The sequence below is a fragment of the Rhopalosiphum maidis genome, chromosome 2 (assembly GCF_003676215.2).
Source record: "Rhopalosiphum maidis isolate BTI-1 chromosome 2, ASM367621v3, whole genome shotgun sequence".
NCBI classification, from domain to species: domain Eukaryota; kingdom Metazoa; phylum Arthropoda; class Insecta; order Hemiptera; family Aphididae; genus Rhopalosiphum; species Rhopalosiphum maidis.
In genome coordinates, this window is record NC_040878.1 from 1 (window position 1) to 14600 (window position 14600).

At 27.5% G+C, this 14600-nt stretch overlaps 1 pseudogene; it reads right to left on the reverse strand.

The window, feature by feature from the left end:
• Positions 1-1449: 1449 nt before the first annotated feature.
• Positions 1450-10636, reverse strand: LOC113554319 (annotated as a pseudogene).
• Between the last annotated feature and the right edge of the window lie 3964 nt (positions 10637-14600).

The window sequence follows — 14600 nt, forward strand, 5'->3', positions numbered from 1 at the left end:
ATAGTCCTAACAATGGTTGTTGTGTAAATATTATAAAGAAAAACGGTTTCGCACATGACAAGCTTATGAATAAGTCAATTATTTACAGTCTTTTAATACAAAAAAAAATACTAATTAATTTGTACGAAATGATACTATTCATTGTCTTTAGCTAAAAAAAAAATGTATGGTTAAGTTAGGTAAGTAAAGTCAAATTAATCTATTATTATAGCAACTGTTGATTATTAATTATTCTATAGGTAAATCATTTTTACCATCTATATAGGTAATAGTCGATTAGAATTTTGAATATTTGTGACTGGAGATGAATTTATGATTTTCTCCGTAGCAGATACATTTTTGAAAATGATTACAATACGAACAAAGTGATTGATGAATATATAGCTTATACCATTGTCAAAAATCAAAATAACTACTTTGTTTTTATATATTTTACAAACATCGATATAATTAAATAATGAGTACCAATCATCTGTAAACAAAACAATAAATAAATAAATCATACAGTTTATTAAGCAATGCTCAGGTTATTATTTTTGTACAACAATTCATAAACAATGTTATAAGAATGATGCAATTATTTTTTTATGAAAACATTAAAATAAATAACTTTTAATTTAAAATTATAACATAACTATAGTATATATACTATACTATATACTATAGTATATACTTAATAAAACATTTATTATTCTTCAGATACTACATAAATAGGTACTGTTTATCTATTTGTTAGTTTAATTATAAATGATTAAAATACAGAAATCTCTTATAATAAAATAACTATAAATACTTATTCTAAATCATTGGTAGGTTGACTATTAAAAAAAAAACTATTATTAAATTAATTGTTATTTATTATAATAAGTAGGTATGTTGTATGTAACGTAACTAATACAAATTTATAGTTAAATATACACAATTTTCAATAAGCAATAATTTATATAATACCAATGTCCAGTATAATTTTAGTAGTGTCCATGATTAATGTATGACTAATAAAATTATCATTTCTTTAAAAATTTGATTAATAATTATAATTATAAATAATTTCCTAATATTATACCTACTATTAAAATATATTAAAGTTACATGTAAATAATACATGTTACTAGCTAACAAAATAACAAAGCATCTGTGTAGATACACTATGATATGATACTTTTGAAACTAACATAAACTAGTTTACAAAATAAAAAACTCAATTAAAATACAAATCGTAATCAAAAGCATAAACATTTATATAATGATGATAATTATTAATAAAGTTTTAAGTTTAGTATAAGGAAATTTAATAAAAACTATTTTATTTTTATTACACAATCATTTAACTTAAAATTCATGTAATTGATTATTGGTTGAATTGCTTGTGCTTTCAGTGGACATTTCAACTGCATCTTTATTTTTACATTAGAGCTAGTCTTAGATGGGACGGTTTTGGTAGATGTCTTAAAAAGTTGGAATTGTGGACACAGTTTCTTATTTAATAAATTTAATACACGTTTTTTACATACAAAAATTAGAAAAATCAACACTCCTTGCAAAGAATTTCCAATGTCTATGACGTACCACACAAATTTAGAACCACCTGAATTTGTTGTCCATGATAAAATTTCTGCTAACCAACTGACACCCATGACGATGAATAATTTCAAATACAACATGAATCTGAAACATAATAACCTATAGTTTAATTCAAATTCATTCGAAATAAAAATTATCAAATTCATTAACTAAATATATTCATTTTTATTAAATATAACAACAAATTCTATAGGATAACGCTATTCTTAATAATATGGATAAAATTCTCAGTAAGTACTTACCTTTGTTTTTCATGATCCACATTTTTTTGGCTTTCAGATCCTCTCAGTACTTTAGCATCACTCTTATGTTTGACAATCACTATTGCCGTGTGTATAAACATCAATAGATTACTAAATAATAAAGTACCGATAGGACCATAAAAATATAACAGCGTGGCTAAATCTGCTAGAATATTAATTTATTAATAATTAAATGACGTGATACGCCTGGATATTTTTTTTTATTAAAATTTTATAATTCTGTATAATTGGAAAAAAGGTTTTTAGTAGGTATTTAGATGACTTGATTTGAATTCAATAATAACTTATTCGTATAAGTAATATCGTCATATTTTCAACAAAACAAATTCCTTAGGTAAAGTTTTATTATTCATTATTGTATTGGATATTTGATTTTTTGTTTTTAATTTGATGTACTGGTTTTTTCTACACGAAACTGATTTTTCGTTTTAATTGTGTATTAATGCGACTAATTAATGGTACTTAAAATGTAAAATTGTTTAACTAGAAAGTAATATAAAATATTAATACATAAGTAGAATAAGTGGCATTGATTTCTTAAATTTTATGATTTCAAATAATATCTTTTGTACAGTCTCAAACTTAATTTAAATACAAACCAGTTTCATACAAAATACTTACAACCAAACCAACAACTATTAATTCCGAATCTTGGACGAATGTTATCAGTTAGTAAATATTGCAATTTATCCATACCAAATGTTATTATTGAAATTAATGAGGTACATCCCCACGCATAAATTGAATAGATAATAAACTTGTTTGCTTCATTTTCTTGTGTATTTCCTCTTAAAGGTCTAAATCCACTGAAAATTAAATACATAAACAAATTAAATTATTTAGAAAGTGAAAATCTTTTCATCGGAAATTCAAAAAAAAAAATTGATGCCTACCGAAAACGTTAATATTGAGTGTCTAACTCGTGTAATATACCGTTGCATGTCTGGTTCTTTTTTTTAATTAAAAAAAATAATTAAATACAAAAGAATGTAATTGAGAGTCTAGCTATCAGTCCTCAATCGATGTAAGTCGATACCTCCTGACGTCGAAAGTCTGATACTGTTTTGTAGGAGATAAAGTTAAAGTCGAATGCCATGTTTGAGAGTTAAGTAGTCTATGATTATATGGAAAGTTCATTTTACGATTTTACATGCAATTAAATCTATCAGATAGGTAATCCGATTGCGTCGAATCGCGGACAATGTGGGTGCACGAGTGAAATTGTTTATGTATTAAGTATACTACTATACAACACTGTAACGCACGCACCGTGATGCTTTAGTATTAGTAAAAATTTGAAATTTACTTCGTTGGTTTGCAGAAATACAAATAATATATTTAAAAGTAACTTTAACTATTTACTTCAAGTACTATTTAGTCAAATCGCGTGTTTGATTTTTGAGTAATCACTAATCAGTGCTCACCCAGTGCAAACATTATTATATTTTATTACCCAATACAGTCCGAGTGGTATTCAACCTTTATAAACTCGCGACCAACGTAGGCTTTGTAAAAAAACTAAAATTGCTTAAAATTGCTAAAAAGAAGACTTATTGTGACCCAATTTTAAAGCTTACGTAACCCAGAAATGAATCTATTATTATGGTCTTAATACATAATAATTCCATGGTTTTGTTTACACGTTCGTCGGTACTGTAAAGATTTTTTGATCCGGCATTTCTATACTTATTATACCTACCATTATATTGTAATTTGCAATACAATAATTGAGTAATTCATATTATTTCATTATGTACTCGTAATATATATGTATAAAAATAATTGTTTACTACAGGTAATCTATATTACATGAACTAATTATGCCTACCAGAATTATATTGTCATAGTCGGAGACCAAGATATTTTGCATGCTACGTTTTTTATAGTTTATATATTACCTGAGACTTTTTAATTTCTGGTTTTAATGCGTTTAAAAAATTGAGATCAGCGAAGTCGATTATAAAATTAGAATAATCTATGAGTTTCTTTGGTGGATTAGTAAACGGAATATATTTAAATTTTTTATATAATTAATTATCTGCGTTTCATTTAGTCATATTTTATAATATAAAAACCACTTTTACAAATTATATTTCACGAGTGACACGTATGAGTAATGTGTCGAGATGATAATGTTTTACAATAATGTATGTACATTTTATGATGGAGAAAATTATATAGTCAGAATAAAAAAAAAATGTATTTGATAATGGTCTCACGCAATGACAATATAGTTTAGAAAAATTATATTTCAAGTATCAGAATACAATAAGTATGCAAAATGCCTAGGTCACATGTTATGATAATATAATATACTCTAATCAGTTATAAGGATATATATATATATATGATTCATAAGTAATAAAGAGTAAAGTAAGCATCAAAGGGAGTAAGTATCGGTTGATAGGAGGATAAATGGTCGGGGAATGGTAGCGTAACCGATCAAGTGGAGCTAGTGAGGTGGTGATATTGGCGGCGACGAAGTGGAACAAGTTGAGCCATGGAGCAATGAAGCGGTCTTGAACTCATCTTTTTCGTCATAATTTGTTTGCAGTATATTTGAATATCTTATATTCTTATTATTGAATTTAATATATTTAATATAATCTTATCGTTTTAAAAATAAAAAATACTGATTAAATTTGTCAAAAAATTTAAAACATGATAGTCATGATATTCTAGTATAAAATGTTTTCATTTTGCTTCTAATTCGTAAATACTTTAAATTTGAGCGTTATTTCTATCACGTACAAAGTAAAATACGACTTACATTGTAAATGGTTTTTCATTTGAAATTTAACTTTCTAATAAGCAAAATTGTTTACAATACTACATTACATTTTGTATTTAATAATTTTTTTTTAACAATATTTATAGGTGTATAATAATGAAGTATAAATATTCAAGGGCATTGGGGAACGGGGTATGCCACTTACTGTTATGGTAGTATTATGGCGAGAATTCTAGATATATTTACTTAATAATATACGTAGGTATTCGTAATTACCTTGTAATGGCATGTATACTACATGTATACTCTTTTATTGGACATGTTTACAATTTACAACCTTTTGAGTTTTGAATTTAGATAGCATCTAGCCAGTAATGATACAATAATAATAATAATAATATGTGTATAACGTACTGGCATCCATTTAATTAGTAGTATTATATTAAAAACAATATAATAATGAATTCTATATTTTTATGAATCTATATTACGAATAATCGTAATTAATTACTTACCAGTTTATCAAAGTCTAGGTTAGGTTAAGTATAATAAAACTTTTAATTTTAACTTTTGAATATTCAAACGAATATGAATAATTTTAATCATATCATGGCTAATTTTATTTTGAAAACAAAAAGGACCAGTAATTGATAGCTACGTAAATAATAATAATAATAATAATAATAGGTAGGATATTTCATGGCTGTAGTCTAAAGGATATTAAACTAATGCGACAATAACTACTACCACTCAATGCACAATGTTTTATTTACCTGAAAGTCCACCATAGATCAAAACACATAATATTAAGCCAGAAAAAACTTGCCAAAAACGTGAATTGAAGGGTATACGCTGAAACAAAGAAAAACCACATTTGATTAATAGTATAATATACAGTGATTTATCAAGTATGCTCACTCCCATTTTCTTTAAGCAATACATTTATTCAAATTCGGATTTTTAAAATGTTTTAATATAATCACTAAATGACCATATATTTAAATTCTTGAGATATTTTTACTACTTAAAACGTCATCCCCTCTCCATTAGATATTAGTGATTTGGGGAATATTTTTTTGATATGTTGATTCACTCAATTCAAATACGAACGAGTTATTATCCACTACTTATTAATGTTTATAGTTCATACTAAGAACAGTTATTTTTAAAAATTGTTTTAAAAAATTATAAAATATATATCTTTAGGTAATACTGGAAACTAGGTCCACTTTTATGAATTATATATTATTTTCAATATTTATATACCTATTTAATATTAATTACCAAGATTACCAAAAAGATGTTCAATTCAATGTAGGTAAAATACGTTCATATAATTATAGGTCCGAGTAATATTTTATCAAATATTAAAGTTATTATTGCGTATTTGCGTGTTATTATATAACACAGTGATACCTCTATTAATGAACACCTTTCAACAGTGGAAAACTCCCTATAGTAGATATTTTTAAATTCCTCTTCAAAAATACATGTACATAATAGAGGTTATAACCTCTTAATAGCGGATTAAAAATTACTTTTCATAAATGGACACAATACATTTACATATCGAAAATGTTTAAGGAAATTTGAACATATTATTCTCAAAACTTGTACCGTGTACTGATAACATTTTTTAACTGTTAATTTCTATAGATGACAATATCCTTATAGAAGATAGTACATTAATAACATCAGATATAGCCAATATTGTATTGTAGACAATTTGAGTTTAGAAGAGAAACCGAACCTGAAGCAGAAGAATAAGAATATGAATTGATATACAATCCTACTTTTGAAGAAGTTTTGAAAACAATAAATAATTTAAAAACGTATTTTAAAAATTAAGATGATATCAGATTATTTATGGTAGCTAATTTGCAAATCCATTTTGAAGAACAGAAAAAATATGATAGATATTTTTAATTGTATTTTTTAACGTTTTTTATTCATTATTTATACATAAATACTTAAAATATAAATAATAAATTAAAAATAATATAAATAATATATTCTAATAAACAGTCAATATCTTAAAAATAAAGTAATTAATGAAGAACTGTTTATTAATTATAATATTCTCTTTAAAGTGGAAATTTCTTATTTCTAAATGGCTGTCCACTATATAGAGGTTTCACCGTATAGAATAATGTATTTTATTGTTATAAGTATGTATTTACTTGGTTTACTACCGATATATTATTATATATCAATGGTAAGTTTTTGTGTTAGCCGATTGTAGTGAAATATAACGTACAAATCATATAATGTGATGTTTAAAAATGTTTTAATGAATAAATTATTGATAAATTAAAAATATTGACACTAGTTTAAAAATATATTTCAGGTGTACCCATGCATTATAAACATATTACTATTTTCATTATATAAACAAAGAAGATAATATATTTACTTACCTAAAAAAATGCACCATGTTTTATCAGCATTATCAGTTATGAATTGAATAACTATTAGACTGATGTAGGCCACCAATAGCGTTGCTACATGACACATTAAAGATTTCCCATGCAAAGTCTGTAAGTCTTTGATAAGCGCATAAACAAGAAACGTTGAAAACAAAAATGGCAGTGATAGCATCATGCCGATGGTATTAAATAAATTTTTTTCATCTGTTTGACTTGCCAATTGTTTCGGAGAACAAACAACTGCTAAAATTTGATAATTTAATTCCGAAAATTGCTCCAAACAAAATTGATCCGGTCCAACATTTGCCGATTCACTTAGTAAGAATCCCGCATTATTTACTTGGAAATTATGACTTTTATCTTTTGACGGATTCAATTTGTATTTTCCATTACATGTCAGTCTTCCATAGACTATGTGAAACAGGCCCGTCTCATATACATCAACCGTCCCGTGCTCATTCACAAATTTTGGAACCTATAATATAAACAAAATTAATTTTTAAATCCAGAAGTAATATTATTTGTTAAATTTAATTTAAAATTGTCATACAAGAATACAATTTTTATAAAATCCTTAATTTTTTAACAATATATAGTTGAATGTCAACGAATAAAAGCGCAGAACAATTGATGACCTATAAATCTCGATAAGTTATATATTCAACCGGATATAGTGGCAATAATGAAAACCAAAAGGATTGGATGTGTAGAAAATATCTGCCACTAAAAGTAAAATGATTAAAAACAATTTTTTTGTTTAAACCAGACGGCCAATACAAGGAAACCCAAGGTTACGATTGTTAACCAACCAAACTTAACTAACCTAGACTAAATAAGCAAACCAAGCATGACCGTGCACTTTAGGACCTACGTTTTATAGGAGTAATCCAATTTTCCAAGTAACGAACTCGAACCTAATATGATGAATGAAAACATAGAGAACATTGGGAGGATGTGTTAGTTGCGCAAAATACTAACATGGCCAAACAAATTTTAAAAAAAAGTTGGAAATCGTATTTTTTTTTACTTTTATAATATACCTATAAAGTAAATTTGATATAATCTCAAATAATAATATCTTTAATACATTTTAATTAAAGACTTACTAAATTTATATATATATAAATATTTTTATGATGCATATATAATATATTAATTAATGTTGATACGTTGAATAGAATTTATATTTAATTAAATTCGAAAAAATGTATATTATGAATAAACATAAAACTACCTATGTATTAATAAGGGCGGTGGTCGTTTGGGCAAAGGTAATAATTTTGACCAAAAAAATTATAGTTTGTTTGGGCGAGTGAAATTATTTTTACCTGAGTAATGTGAGGTAAAAACCTGGTGACAGATACTACGGATATTATTTTCAATTATTATTAATCATTATATTATCGATAATTTAAATAATTAATTATTGAATGTATATTATGAGTATTTTCATACAAAGTCAATAGATTACTTTAAAATATACTTATTATATTATATGTAATTGTATTTATAATTTTTTGACAACAGATTACTCTATCTACCTATATAATAATATTATAATTATCTATACCAAACCCTAGCCATATGTATTAATTGTATATGAAGCAATTAAATGGAAAACCACTTAGAGTGACCAATTGAAAAGCATCAAACTATATTGTATTAAACTGTTGTAAACCTTACTTAAACTGATCACTGATAAAACTAGTTATCATACATTCAATTTTTTTTTTAAATTTTATCGTTATAATAAACCGGCATTTAAGATATTATTTAAGTATTTTTAAGTGCCGCTTATTCTATTTATTTTATTAAATTTTCTGTTTTTGTGTTAACTACAACAATGCCGAGCTGTTTTCTTTGTGGACGTTCTTGGTGTTCAAAAAATAAAAACATAAGCTTTCATCGGTAATTGATATTTATAAACATAAAAACAAAAACTCTAAGATCTGTACCAATATTTTTTTTTTAAATAGGTAGGACTAATTATTTATAATTTGTATGATTTTGTTTAAATTGTTGAGTGTATATTATAAGCATTTTCATACTGCCCAAACGGTATTTTCAATTAAATAATTCTCGCCCAAACAGTATATATTTATTCACCTAAACAGACCATATTTTGGGTCCATTCGCTCAAACAGCCTATGCCCATTAATACGTAGCGTAGTACCTACGCTTACAATCAAGCAGAACTGATTGTACACAAGCATTAGCCGATCTTTATTTTTATTTAAAAATTAAAGTTAGTATATTATTAAAATATTATTCATCGAATCTGTTTTATTATTTATAATAAATAACGTAAAAATGAATATTCGTTAATGATGTAAATCTCACACAACAAATTTTCTTTATCAAGTCGTTAAGTCATTACAATTAATAAAAGTAAATTTGCATATACATGATTATTTTAGACTGTATATATGTCAACGCTATTTATTTTTAATAAAAAAAAATTAGCCATATCTATATATTGAAAAAATAAAACCTACGCAATTCTTGGGTCGACGACCCTCTAACAGTCTAAAATATGTTAACTTTTATGATACTCGAAAAACATGAAATTTTTGATAAAAAAATTTTCTAAAGACCAATGGCTTAAGTTTTCATTTTGATAAAGCTTAACTTTTGAATAAAGATTATACTCTATATTAATTGTATATTAATTGAATACGTATACCGCCGATGCGATATAGAATATTTATGAATACCTAACTAAGTGTTTCAGTATTCGTATGCTTTTTAGAAGATAAAAATGAACCCAAGACAAAATAATACAAAATTATTGAGCATCCAGTTTAAATATTTATTTAGGTATTGTTTCAAATTTAAAAAAGTTTAATTTAGTACCCAATAAATTGTCATTTAATATAATATCCAACTACATATGTAAATTAATAATTTATTAGATTTCTGAGCTAAACCGATGTTGTTTATTATAAATATAAATATCAATGTTAAATGTTTATTAATGGTACCTTCGCACACACTAAAATTGTAGAAGTTTACATGTCCTTCTCACAATATTACGACGATGCATTTCGTGAAAACTTTTTAAATGACTCGTACAACGACAAAAAAAAAAAGTAAACAAATTCCTACCCACCCAACATGCGGTCAAAAAATAAGAAATCTCATTTCGTCGTCTCGCGTAAAATAATTTTTAGGGTTTTAACCGATTACGGAGCCTCTACCTTGAATTCGGCGACATGGTCCGACGCGTTCAGTGGCGTGCATTTCGAATTCACGTACGCAGCGTTCGGCTCACAGCACTTGCGGATACACGCTCTCGTTTCGCACGTGCAAAGGACGTAACTGACGCCCTGCACCGAACGGTACGCAGCCGGCGGGTACGGTTTTTTCCGGTTGTCCGGCCCACAGTATGTCGTTCACCTGGTAAGCGTTTTCGGGCGCCGGTTGGGAAACGTTCATCAGACACCGATCGTCGGCAAAGGCCGCAAAGCGCAGCAGAAGCAGCGTCGGCAGCCACGTTAATCGGCGACCCATCTCGCGTAAGCGCGTGTCGACGTGACGGAGAAGATAATGAAAACGGCGAACACGACGATAAAAATATTTTAACGCTTTTTGTAAGTCTGCAGTGATGTGTCTAAACGACTGTGCCTGTTGAGTGTTCGCTGAGACTGTGCGACTGAACACAGAAACCGTTGGGCGTGTGTGATATGCGCAATACTGGTTGCCGCTACGATAGCCATTAGCCACGCAAAGCGATTTACATGTTTAGTCAAGATAATATTATTATATGATAGCGAAATAATATTAATATTGTCGCCTTTGGTCTGTGCGTATAGAATAGCGATGTAGTTATAATATGTGTATTCTATTCGTGTTGTCCCCACAATCCAAATAATTTTTAAGTCTCTTGAAGAAGGTAAGAAAAAGACTCGGTAAAGTTTTTTCGTATTTTCAAAAATTCAGTATGTTTGGAAACATGATTACAATAAAAGTGAATAAACAAAGACAGGTAGAAAACATACATTATTTATTTAATTAAGTCCATTGACATCTTGGTTTTCCCTGCCAAATTTTAAATTTATTTAAAATATTTCATCAACATTTTTAGAAAACAAAACAATAGGTATATTCTTGTAATAATGAAAAGACCTTCGTCATTACTGTTTTCATTAAGTTTAGAGAATAAATTCTCAGTTTCTTCATACGATCTAGCCCATTTATATATAACATATATTTTAAAATAAATATTTATAAGTGGTAAAAATATATACCTTCCTATTTGTGATCAAATTGAATGTTGATGGTTGTTAGTACTTGTTACTAAAATTTACCACGTTTTTAGAAGCAACCTACGACTATATCTTCAACTGAGTGTTCGGCACATTATCATAAGTCATATCGCAGTAATGAAATCATATTTCTCGTCGAGCTAATTTTACCCACTTTAAAGTTCAATTTGAATTATTAAGTTTGTGTGAATCGACCATGTCCTATAAATGTCGTTTTCATGAGAATTATACTTTTCTAGTTTCCCCTACTGGTAGGTAGGTCGTTGACGAACATTGTTGTTTTAAGTTATTGGTTTATTTTATTTTTTTTCATTTATTGAGATTTTAACAAAATATTATAATATCTTGAGAATTAAAAATAAAATACATACATAAAATCTTATATATTATGTACAAAAAAAGTTACTGATTATTAATTTATTATTGTCACTTTGGATAACATATGCTCATATTATATTATTGTTTACCTATATTTATAGCGATGTGCGAATTATACTATTATAAAAGTATGATTAACCCAATTATGGCTGGTGGTGTTTGAGATGTGTACTATTGGAAAAAAAATAGTAAGTAACAAGTTGTAAGACCCGGTTTTTTACTTATGCAAAAAATATATTGTATTTTTAATTTTGTTATCCAGTCGGCGAATAACCAAATTGACATTCTTCTTTTTACAGCTGTTCTTATGACGACTATATTGATAATGCAACGGTTTATATAAAATACTACTATATACGATATATTCTGAAAAACATTTAATTAAATACGAAATTCACTCAATATGTTATACAACGATTATTGGAGGAACGGTAGTTTTTTTTAATTTTGGTAGTAGCTATGTTTCATAATGTATATGACAGAACTATGCAAGTGAACACTGTGAAAGGATTTTGTAAAATTTAGTTTTTTAAAAAGGATTCACACAGCTAGGCATTTGTTGGCTCACGAAAAACGGTTATTTTATTGTCTTGTTTATATAGGCTAGCCATAAATGATATTTGTTAGAAAAAATAAAATTGTAGTTATTATAATTGGATACATTTTAAGCTTGTGTTTTACATTGATTGGTCAAAACTACGTCCATTTAACGTTGCGCTCAACACGTATTATCATTGCGTTTTGTTATGTTCGATTACTGTTCGATAGTTTAGGTATCTTAACACGCTATTCGATGAACGTTTAGGTTTATGATTTTCATTTTATCAATAAACACGTCATTGTGGACAAGTAAATTATTGACATTTTTCAATAATAATATTTATATAAAATATTAAGCATTTCATTACTTGATTATAGATTATAATTTATAAAATAATGTATTTTTATGTTTTGAACATCATTGCACCGAGTGTTCAATAACGAATTAAACAAAGTTTGAATGATATGCCTATGCGATGCATTTCAGCATTTGTAATGGATACACGAAGTTAACAAAAATAATAATTTAGAATAATAACACATATTATGATGCTGTCGTAATTTGTGTTATTTATTCCTTGTCTGCGGGGCGGATAAAGTGTGTTGGCGGGCAGTATACGGCCCGCGGGCTTCCATTTGATGACCCATGCATTAAAGCGTTCGTTCAATATGTAATTTAACGTACCAAGGTATAAACAAATTATCTACGAAAAATGTACATGTAAATATAATGTGATCTATAATGCTGTACTTATATATACATTTTATTTTACAAGAAATATGATTCAAAGTGAATGGCAGTTAAAACAAGATTTTTCTGATGTGTCACGTCGTATTATGATATGCGACACGTAGACACATAGTAACAAATTGCAAATCGAATGTGAGTATGTGATCCACATAATTTATTGATATGTGCCTCGTGGCAGCCAAAGTCAGTTTTAAAAAAAAACGTTTGCCAAGTCAGAGATTGGCATGTAAACTTACTTGATTTTCAATTTTTGGAAATATATTAATTGCATGCAATATGTATGTATAATATATTTTATTTTCATTTAGTGAGATAGATCTTTGAAACCGCGGATAGCGCATTTCGTTGTTTGGGGTCTTGTTAGATTTTTAGATTCACATTGGCTAGGTGAAGTGTAAAGAAGATTTTCAGAACTTTTCTTTTATAGTTAATTCACTACAGAGCTTCAAAAAAATATATAATATTAGATCTCTCTCATTAAAATTATATGTTAAAGGTACCTTAATTATCCACCTACTCATTACAACTGAGTTACATTTAGATAGTCAGTAGTTATCTATATTTATAAATAGCCACTTATAAAATAAGTTCTCTGTTTTATTATTTCAAGTTTATATTAAAATTAATAATTATATTTTTTTTAATACATAGTATCAAAATAATTTATATAGAAATTTGAAATTTATACGATTGTAAAATTACAATTTTTTGTGAGATTTGCATTATATTACATTACCTTAATAATTACAATCATATTTTAGCTATTAGGTTGGTTAGTTTTAAGAAAGTTATGATTTTTGTGTTTTGAGGAATTGATCCGAGAATTTCATTGAGTGTTTCCGTCGAGATTATTGCGTTCTTATTAGTACGCATGATATTCTGTGATGATGTGTTTGACTGTGATATCAACTGATCTGTGTATTGCAAGTTTCGCAGACCATATATTTAACATTGAGCCACCAACCTATTACAATATCTACAACGGTAGGTACTGCCCACCATGTCACAAAATAACACCAAATCAATTTAACGATTATTTTAATTATCTCGGATCAAAATTCGTAATAGAAGGAGACATAAATGCTAAGCATATACTCAACGGGGATGCCATACAAACAATCCCCGTGGTAACCTCCTACACCGTATCATAACACTCCAGCAATACAAAATACTCTCACTCCCTTCTTCCACATTTCTTCCGTGTAGCAAACTTACCTATAGATTTGTATCCTCATCAACATATTATTGTCTCCTATCATCCATAGCACCCACACCCTGGTTCATGAAATGCAATGAAAACTTTTTCAACTTTAAATAAATTTAAAAGTACATAATGTACAACGCTTATTTATCCTAAGTAGACAACTAAACGGTGTGAAAACAAACGTCAATAAACATATAACCATTTATTTTTGATGAACACAAAAAATGAATACGGGTGTGCAGTTAATAACGAACATCGTCTACCGTATTATCAGCTGTCGCACACATAATTATCGGCAACATCATTATTCATTGAAATCATATTGGTATGATAATTTTTGTCACACGACTAGCAGACAGCGTTGTGCAATTTACTGACATGTCCCCGGAGTGTGTCGACTTCTGGTTCGTCCATTTATCGGGACTCGTCAAACTGTTACAACGAGTGAACGACTTGAC